This window comes from Mauremys mutica, unplaced genomic scaffold (assembly GCF_020497125.1).
Source record: "Mauremys mutica isolate MM-2020 ecotype Southern unplaced genomic scaffold, ASM2049712v1 Super-Scaffold_100033, whole genome shotgun sequence".
Taxonomy (NCBI): Eukaryota; Metazoa; Chordata; order Testudines; family Geoemydidae; genus Mauremys; species Mauremys mutica.
Window position 1 is genome coordinate 1,688,418 of NW_025423255.1, and position 10,522 is coordinate 1,698,939.

General features: G+C 53.5%; 1 non-coding gene across 1 annotated transcript; it reads right to left on the reverse strand.

Moving 5' to 3' along the window:
* Positions 1-4,530: 4,530 nt before the first annotated feature.
* TRNAI-AAU lies at positions 4,531-4,603 on the reverse strand. The gene has a single exon. It is a non-coding gene; the product is annotated as a tRNA-Ile (tRNA).
* Between the last annotated feature and the right edge of the window lie 5,919 nt (positions 4,604-10,522).

Here is a 10,522-nt window from a genome sequence, read left to right on the forward strand (position 1 = left end):
AATAATGGCTTTTTTCTTCTGTTGTTTCCTCATCTGGAAGTGGTTTAATTTCAGTCACATTGTGTTACAATCACATTATCGATAGAATGAGACAATAAATGTGTCAAAGTCCAGCAGGTCATACAGGATGGAGGCACACAAGGGGCTGGAATAGTCATCTGAGAAAGACAGAACCCTTGGAAACCTGCATCTCCCATCCCCCGGCCTTGTGTGTTATGATTCCAGCTGTGTGAGCTGTTTGTAGGATGTTCCGGCATGATGGGGAAATGAAGTTTTGAGTCAGTTTTTGCTCCTGCAGATTCCTTTGCTGTTACAATTATAATGACATGAACAACAGGGAGGCAAAATAAACATAAACCCCAAATTGAAATACAGGTGGGGAAAGAGACGATCACGGTTAAGCCAAACACATCAAAATAAAAATTAATATTAAAAAAGGGGAGAGGGGAAGAGATCAGGTATGCGGAGATCCCCTTGATATTTGAACTCAAATTGTTAGAATCAAAGTTCAGACTTGACACTGGAAAACTACCTGTCTCTCTGAACACCTGTGATGAGCAAGATGGAGTTGGGACACATGTTCTGATTCAATCATTTATTGTCTCTCTCTTCTCTCCTTCTTTTCCCCCCAATTCCTCGTCTCCAATGTCTCTGCCTTTCTCCTCTTGCTCCCTCTCCCCTGCCCTTTCCAGGAACTCACACTCTACAGCATTTAGGACAAGCCAGAGCTCCCATGTTCTGCACATGAGCCTGTGTCAGAGGACATGTGACCCCGGTCAGAACCAGTCACCAGATCAATATGACCCTTTATGGGCGACTTCTCTGCCTGCTCTGCAATTTACATCTCCCCCCCCTCCCCGCAAACAGGGTGGGGTACAGCTCTGACTGAGAGGCCTAACAGGAGAAATTTCAGCCCAAAGACAAATTTGTGTGAAATGTTGAGAAATGAAGAGCCCCCCAAATCCCCAGAACTCTAGTGTCACCCGCATGGCACCAGCACAGGGAACCCAGTGAGATGGGGTTACAGAATACAAGGGGGGAGTCAGCAGGGAGAGAGGTGACAGGGAATCTCTCTTTTTCTTTCTCTCGTCACTTTCTGTTCTTCTCTTTCCTTCCAGGAACTGCAGTCACAGCAGGGAGGGGTTTGTCTCCGTGTCTGTCACGGAGGTGGTGGAAGTGGTGGATTCTGTGACTTCCTGCAACCTCCGTGACTTCTGCAGTGGGCACAGTGGCTGACTCCAGGGCCACTCAATCAACTGGCTCCAGGGACCGCCCAAGCAGCGGCCAATGCGGCTGGCCCGGGGACCACTTGACCAGTGGTCCCGAGGGCAGCAGGAGCAGCCACAGCTTGGTGGCCTCTGGCAGCACTTCTGGGGTGGCCAGAGCAGCAGCTGGCCCCCTGGGGCTCCCCCCTGCCCTAGCAGCAGCTGGAGTGGCAGCAACTCTCAGGGCTTCTCCCCTGGTAGCTGGTGCTCATTATCCATCAAATAAATCAAAACACTTCCCCCTGCAAGTGGATTTAGCCCGGGACCCTCAGAGTCAGCAGCTGTTACGCCCCCACTGAGCTCTCTGGTCAGGTGTCCTAGTGCCGGTAGCCTCCGATGTAGATCCTAAAATAGCGTTTTTGCACCAGGGGGGCTGAAATTTTGGACCAGACATTGTAGCTCCACTGTTATTTTACTGAATTGCTTCAAAACAGCAAGTGTAGAAAGTCTCCTAAGTGCCAGGCTCTCTGCCATGGAAACAGCTGCCCCTGCTTTGCAGGAGTCTCTGCGTTCCACACAGCAACGTACACACCTGCTCCGCACTGAAGGGGGGGTCAGACAGTGACGATAACACAAATCTTCAGACGATTAACCCAGGTCTCTTTCTTTAACCCAGGACGTGCCAGTCACCTGTTAGCCATGGTGTTATCTTCACCTTAAAATACCTCTCAGGGCATTGAACAGAGGGAGTGAAACCCCCCAAATGGCTCCCTGTTGAGGCGTTGTACCAGACCTGCCCCTGGAGACTGTCTGGTTTTATACTCTTAGAGCTTTTTCTCTTCAAACCGCTTATTCCAATCTCTGGGCCAACCTCTGCATTTCAGAGTTTAGAATTTACTCTCATCACCCTCCTATGGCACTTTCCATGTGACTGAGACAAAGCAAGTGGGGGAAGCTCCGTGGCTAATGAAAACCAACGCTCTGGGTGAGGCCTGAACTCACACCCACAGCTGTATTTCCCCCTGCATGAACCACTATAGATGCTTCTTAGACAAACTTGGGCTATAGGTGATTATGTGTGTCTGTGCTTCACCACTTTGGCTGCTCTGTGAAAAGCTGATGGTTCAAACAGAAGCTGGTGGGTTTTTGTTTTGTTTTAAGCAATTAGAGTCTAGTACATTTTAACAGGCAGAAAATGTCCTATTCTGGTCTAGCCCCATTTGACTCCTTCTGTCCGTCTTCTTCCTTCGCCCTCAGTGTCTTTCCTTCCCCATTGGGGACATGCAGAGATGACCCCCAGTCAGTCTGTGTCACAGAGAGTCTGTATCTCCTAAGGAATGTGGGTGAAGGATTCCAGCTGAATTAACGTCGCTCACCTGGGTTAGAAACATTTGTTTCTTTCGAGCAGATAGTGGGAAATGGGACATTAATTCAGACCCAAGAGGCAAGGCAGAGGCTTCATGATCTTGATCTCCAGGAAGGGAGAGAGGATCCCCAGGAAGGAACAGAGCTTCCTTTAGACTCAAGCTGGGTCTCCTGGAAGTTGGAAAAGACCCTTGGTCACTGAGGATCTCATGGGATCGTGGTGCTCCAGAGGCTCGAGAGTCCTGGGTGCGGGGAGGGTGTCACTGCACAGTCTGAAATGGAAGGGAGGACCCTGGAAGGGACGGGGAGGAACAGAAAATGGAGAGGAATGAAACAGAATAAACGCCTCTTGTCTCTCCCCTCCCTGACCCAGCAAGAACTGTTATCAGTGGGGAAACTCCCCACGATGAATGGCAGAGGCCACAGAGACATTTGCCTCATGCTGAGAAGTAAGGTGACCAGACACCAAGTGTGAAAAATCAGAGACTTTCGTGCATTGGTGGTATAGTGGTGAGCATAGCTGCCTTCCTAGCAGTTGACCTGGGTTTGATTCTCAGCCAATGTGATGATTCCTCCACTAGGAATTGGTTTAATTTCAGTCACATTGTATCAGTTTATCAATGGAATGAGAGAATCAGTGTCCCAAATCCCAACAGGTCATTAAACACCCAGTGGAAGAAGAAAGGGGTGGGACTATATAATGAGCAGTTGGAGTCATCCTTGTGTTACAATGCTTGGTTTATCTTTTTTTTTTTAATTCCTTTACTTCCCTCTCCCTTTTAGACTCAGAGGCTTTAAGTTCAGAAGGGACCAGTGTGATCATCTAGTCCCACCTGCTGCACCTTGCAGGCCAAAAGACCCCACCCACCCACTCCTGGAATAGACCCAGGAGGGGAGGCAGCTCCGTGCTCTGCCCCTACCCCAGGCAGCACATGGAGGCCCTCTGCTCCCCTCCCCCCACAACGGGTGTGCAGAGATGTGCCAGCAGCACTAAGGTGGCTCCCTGCCCACTCTACCTCCGTCCCTCCGTGCCGCTCCCAGAAGTGGCTGGCATGTCCCAGCATCCCCTGGGGTGGGAGGAGTGTCTCCACGTGCTGCCCCTGCCCCGAGCACCAACTCTGCAGCTCCCATTGGCCAGGAACTGTAGCCAATGGGAGCTCTGGGGGCAGCGCTTGCAGACAGCAGCACATGGAGATCCCCTGGCCCCACTCATCTAGGAGCTGCTGCCAGAGGGTTGTGTGTACCGGTCACTTTGGGAGCTGCACCACCCCTCCTGCACCCCACCCCCACCCCCACCCCCAGCGCAGCGCCCACACCCAAATTTCCTCCCAGAGCTTTGCTTGTCTTCCTTTCACCAGAACCATCCTTCTTCTCCTGGGCTGCAAGTAGCCACCCCTGGGAAGCCAAGAGGCAGGCACAGGATTCTGCCAGGTAAGTGTCCCACAGCGCCGTGATGGACGGTGCGATGAAGGTAAGTCTTCCCGAGGCACAATGAACTGCAATGCAGCGAACCACTGGCCAGGCGGTCGGGGCGAAGGGCATTCACTGGAGGTACAAGCTTGTGAGTGACTCCTGAGCACAGGGCCCCTTCCCCTTTTAAGGACCTGCTCCTCATGGCCTGCGACTAGAGATGACTTGGCTGCATCTGGTGGGTCACACTCCACCTTGGGCAGTGTCCATGCTCTGGGTGTGTGATCGCTGCCTAATGAGAGTCCCAGACACCTTGTCTATCTAGCAGCTCTTCTGCTCTTCCAGCTGTTCAACCAGCCCCTTCATCCCACAAGCATTGCAGGAGAGAGCGGGAGGGGGAGGGGGAAAGCCACTTCACAGGCATTCAGAGAGGGAGAGGAGACAAAATGGGAATGGGGGAAGTATAACAGACCTATTGAGCATAGAAATCACTGCTGCTCCTACAACAGCAGGGACAGGCCACTAGGAGCTGGGAAAAATTAAGCCCTCATCTTTCTACCTGGTTTTGAACCAGGGACCTTTTGCGTATTAGGCAAATGTGATAACCACTACACTACAGAAACTCTGTTGCAGGGCTCTGCCCCTCCCTTCATAAGAACATAAGAACGGCCATACTGGGTCAGCCCAAAGGTCCATCCATCCCCATATCCTATCTGCCAATAGTGGCCAATGCCAGGTACCCCAGAGGGACTGAACCTAACAGGTAATGATCAAGTGATCTCTCTCCTGCCATCCATCTCTACCCTCTGACAAACAGAGGCTAGGGACACCATTCCTTACCCATCCTGGCTAATAGCCATTAATGCACTTAACCTCCATGAATTTATCTGCAAAAAGAACAAGGAGAACATGTGGCACCATAGAGACTAACAAATGTATTTGAGCATAAGCTTTTGTGGGCTAAAACCCACTTCATCGGATGCATGCAGTTAAAAATACAGTAGGAAATATATATACACACAGAGAACATGAAAAAAATGGGTGTTGCCATCCACACTATAACGAGAGTGATCAGTTAACGTGAGCGGTTATCAGCTGGAGAAAAAAACCTGGTGTTGGGAGGGGAACAGGAGAAAGGACAAAGGAAGCAAGAGACGAAGAGAAAAGAGGGATCAGACAGTGGATGGAGCAAGAGGTGAAACAAAAAGGACAAACCCCAATGTCCCCAGTGATTCTAAGGGACAGAATCCCAGGTGCGCAATAAACTTCTGCCTCCTTAAGTTCGTGTTTTCCATGCCTAGAATTCAACTCTCACCAGATGGATCAGACTGAACAGGTTTCAAACCTCCAGGAGGCTCTTACCTTCTAAACAGGGACGGCTGTTTTCTAGTAACATCACTAAAAGGGAAGGAGAAAACTCGAAAGAGGTTCCTCCTGGCGCTCACGTCCGTGAACCCGAATACTCTCTCAGTCCTCAAAGAGAGACCTGGAGAAGGAGACTTGCTGAAGCAAAGCCACAGGGGTCTCTGAGGTTTCCCTGGCCCCTCGCCCCTGTCCTGCCTGGCTGATGTCAGCATCTCTCTGTGAGGTCACCACCTCCCCACCACCTTGGACCAATAGGCTGAGGTCCTGCCAAAGGCCTTTGTGATGTCACTGCCACACCCCTCCCTTGCTGTGCCAATGTCCTGCCCCTGGCCAGGCACTTTGGAGGTTTGAGCTACTCCCTGTGGATCACCCCACTCAAGGAGCGTTCGTTCTAGGCAGCAAGCCGGCTAGACAGGGAAACAGCAGACGCTGCTCCCAAAGCTACACTCAGTTTTTCAGAAATGAGTCGACTTTACGGCCAGAAGAGACCATTAGAGCATCTAATCTGACCCCCTGCATATCACAGGCCTCCTGTATGACACAATAGCAGGTGAGGGTGGGGGCTGAGGAAGCGAGCGGGCAGGCAGTGGCAGGGGGGCAGGTGAGCCGGTGGCTGGCCCCAGCTCACCTCCACTCCGCCTCCTCCCCTGAATGCCCCACCTCGCTTTCCCCCTCCCCCTGCTAATCAGCTGTTCGCGCAGGAAGCCTTGGAGGGAAGAGAAGCCGTGTGGCGGCTTTGCACTCAGGCCCAGCAAGGTGGAGACGGAGACGAGGTGAGCTGGGGCAGGGGGGAAGCCCGCACCACAGCAGGTAACCCGGGGGGGGGCACTGGGGAACCGCTCCCCACCCCAGCTCACCTACCTCCCCTCTGCCTCCCTGGGCCTGAGCACGAAGCCGCCGTTTGCTTCTCAGCCCTCCCAGGCTTCCTGCGCGAACCGTCAGGGGCAGGGGTTCCAGGGGCCGTCAGGGGACAGGGAGAAGGGGTGGTTGGATGGGGCAAGGGTCCCAGGGGGGCCATCGGGAATGAGAGGAGGGGTTGGATGGGGTGGCAGGGGGCAGTCAGGGGACAGGGAAGGAGGGTAGATGGGGTAGGGGTACCGGGGGGCATCAAGGAACATGGGAGGTTGGATGGGGCAGGAGTCCCAGGGGGCAGGAGTGGGCCACATCCCCCATGTGGGGTGAGGAGGGAACTGGTTGTTAAGATTTTGGCAGCTCATCACTGGCTAGGGGGGTGGGAGGCTGAGGAGGCGAGCGGGTCCCTCTGATTTTCCACTTGTCTCTCTCTATAATTTGCAAAATGGATCCAAAATCTCTCAGATTGGGAACTCTTTCATTTCTGAACGTTGCTCTCAAAGCTCAGGTTTTGCTTCTTTCTATCTCATTATCAAATGTCAGTTAAAAATCCTCTCGGGTTTGGGGCTGTTCCCCGCGTTTGTAAATCCCAGCAACTTCTTCCTTCGAGGGAACCTGTTGCCCTGAGTTCTTCTCCATCCTGGATGTTGTAGGGGGTTAAATTGCCCAGAGATCATCTTTCCCGACTCCTTTGTGAATCATTTGTTCCCTCCTTTACCTCTGTTAAAATGTTTGCCGAAGAAAGAGACCAGACAGATATTTAATACCCATCAAAGCCAGAGGCCTCCCCCTGTTTGGGAATCAGTGGTTCCCAACCGGTAACAGGAGAGTTGGCTGGACCCTTTTCTTTTCTCTAGCTAGCACAGGATGAGGAGATCACTCTGAGTGCAGTGTGAGTTGAGAAGTATCCCAAGCCCCATGGCAAATGGCCTCTGTGAGGGGTTGCTTCCCACAGTACTAAGATGCAGCCACGTCTGGGGTGGATCCAGGGTGGCCATTATTTGCTAGTGACAGGCATGAACATTTCTTACCTATTATGTCCCTCCAGGCCTTCCATTCTCCTGTTCAAGAGGCATCCCCCAGGGCTCCCTCTGCCTGTGTGACTGGCCAGCAGGGGGCGGTGGTCACTTTCTATCCACTTCTCAGGCACTGTGAGGTAACAGAGTTGCTGGGTGGGGGTGGGGCTGTGTGGGGAGATAGCAGCTGAAGGGGGATTGTGGTGGGGGGAGGCCTCTGGGTGGCTGGGCAGGGGGTACCCTAGTGAGGTTGGTGGGTTCTGGAGATTTGAGGTTTCAGGGGGTGGGTGTGATGTGCCCAGCCCTGAGGCTGTGGGTCCTGGAGGTGGGTATCGCTGGGGGCCTGTTGGCTGCAGAGCAGCCGGGGTGGGCGTCTCTTGGGGAGGCGGGACAGGGGGTTAGAGGGAGCCTGGTGCTGTGCCAGGGGCTCTGTCTGGGCTTCCCCGGCTGGCTCCTGGGATCGCTGCCCTGCCCAGTGCACAGAGTGTGTGGGGGAGAATCCCCGGTGCTAGGCCAGGGGGTGCCCCTGTAAAGCATCAGGGGACCCCGCAGGGGGGAGGAGGGGGTGCCAGGCAAAGGGCAGGGCAGATCCTGCTGGGGGGCGGGGAGGGAGGGGATCCTAGGCAGTCAGTGAGGGACTGAGTTCCCAGTGGGGGTCCCTTTTGGGGGGTCTCTGGCTGTTGGGGTCTCTTGGTGGGGGGAACCCTTTGGGATTCCCAACCTGGCAATGAAGGTCTGGTGGGGGTTGTCTGGCCGGTGGGGCTCTGAGGGGTATCTGAGGTCCCTGGCCAGGGACTCTGGGGGCTGGGTCCCAGGGAATATCTGGGGGTGGGGGCTGGGGCTCTGGGGGCTGCTCCTGACCTCGCTTCTTCTCCCTGATTAGCTTATGCCAGAATCCTGGCTCCAAGCACTGCCCGATACTCCCCGGCCAGGCCCAGTCACTGTGATAACTTTCTAGCCACTTATCAGACACTGTGAGGTGAAATCACAGATTTTTGCTCTTCTCCCCTCTTGAAAAATGCAGGAACTTCCAGTTCCATTGTCCTAGATTGTCCAGTCCATTGTCCAGTCCTTGTCCTGGATCTGGGGGTGAGGGAGGTGGGAAGTGGGTCAGCCCTGCCGCACAATGGTCCCTTCCACAGCGTTCTGGACTCATTCTTTCTGAACTCTGGTTTCACTGAGACAATTGTTAATCCAGAGTCACTGTATGGAAGGACAAGGAGTGACTCCGGATGGACAGTGGGGCTAATGAGATCAGCAATTCTCCCTGTGAGGAGGGGCTCTCATTAGCTGCTCTCCCCAGAGAGCTAAAGGAGGGAAGCTGCTCAGACGCTCTGTCCCTCTCTGCTCAGGATATTGGGGTTCAGCTTCCTGGGTCAGAGGCTGCAGCCTCCATAGTGATCTGGGAGACCAGGCTTAGCAGCTGCTGCTCCCCCAGTGGGGTTCTGTGCTGGGAAGTGACCTGAATTAAAGCTGCTTCTCTGCCCGGCCCAGGGGATGACTTTCTCCAGCTGGTCCTAGCCCCCTAGGGCAGCCCTGGGCCCTGTTAATACTAAATTCTGAGCCAGAGTCTCCAGGTAACTGACAGACCTCAGGGAAAGTGCTGGGGACTGGCAAGAAAGTGACTCTGCACAAACAGCCCCTCCTCATTTCTCCTCCCAGTAGCAATTGCCAGGAGAAAATCCAGCCATGGGAGAGCAAAGCCCCCAGGTCAGTGTCCGAGGGAATCCCCCACAGTGACTCCTTTGGTTCTGCTCTTTTCTAGCCTTGTGTTCAGAGACTTTGTTACGGGGTGAGGGGAGGGAGAAGGGAGGTTAAAAATGTCTCTGGGCTTAGCATGGCAGGAGGGGCCAGGTCAACATTGTAATAAACAGATTGAGCATTTCCCAGCATGGCAGAATCTAGGGTGTCTGTGTGCAGGGAAAGGGCCTGGGGGAATTCTGATGTGAAATGAACTAAAACCGGTTCTGAAACACCCACAACTGCCCTTCTCCCCCAGACAGGCTGCAGAATGACGTCCATGTTTTGCTCCAGCTCATCCCAGCCTGGCGTGGGACAGGGAAGAGAAATGGCTGCAGTGGAGCCAACTCAGGTACAGATTATCAGGGGGTTGCTGGTGGGTTCCTGCTGGAGGAGAGGGACAGCAAATACACCGGAGATGGGAAGGTTTGCACAGTCTGGTCTAGAGGTTGGAGCGGGGCAGGAAATGCACAGGGTGGGGAAAGGAGGAGGCCAGGGTGTAGCAAACCTGCTGGGAGTTATTTAATAAGTGGCCTAGATTCTAGGAACAGACCCAGGAGGTTGGGAGGTGGAAATGCCCTAATTTGTGAAGAAAGAAAATAGCCCACCTCCATGGAGCTAGTCAAACTGACCAGACTCCCCGTGCTGGAGCCTGACCTCACTAACCAGCGGCTGCTGTGAGATATGAAGGGGGCTCCCATGAGTCAGGCTTATTGGAGCTGCCTCTCCCTTCATATCCCACTCCTCACAATGAGGAGGTTATTGGGCTTCCTACCAGGGAGCTCTCCCTGGACCCTGCTAGGGGCTCCATCTCCTGTATCAGTCGGCGGCTAGTAGGTGTGTGATGGAACTGCTGGGAGAGACAAGGGGCTCTCTCTTCATCCCCTCACCCTGGTATTTGCTGGATACGCTGAGCGGGGTGGGGGTGGGACTCTGTTCACTGCGATCCACCCAGAGCTTCCATTTGATTCGCTCCTCTCTGCCACAAATAGTGGGGCTGTGAGTGGGGAAAGAGGTCCTGAGTGTTGGACTCTTGCTCTTTCAGGGGCCGGTGACCTTCGAGGAGGTGGCTGTGCATTTCACCAGGGAAGAGTGGGCTCTGCTGGACCCCACTCAGAGAGCCCTCTACTGGGATGTCATGCAGGAGAACTATGAGACTGTGACCTCACTGGGTAAGGGTTCCTGTCCCCTCGGTTCTTGGAAGGGGAAATGAAGAGATAAAGTTCACGCCAGCCCCACGATGCCACCTCTACTCTCTCCTGTTTCAGCATCACCCCAATATGCCAGTGACACACACACACTCACTGCCACAGACCCTCCCCTGCTACAGAACAGTTTGGGAACAGAGCACAGGAGCCGTATCGCACAGTGTCAAATAGCTCCTGTTTGCTCAAGTGAAACTGGGGGTTAGGTCTGGCATAACTGTTCCATACCCCTAATCATTTTTGTTGCCCTTTTCTGAACTTTTTCCAATTCCAATATATCTTTTTTTGAGATGGGGCGACAACATCTGCATGCAGTATTCAAGATGTGGGTGTATCATGGATTCATTTGCTGTTTTTACAAATA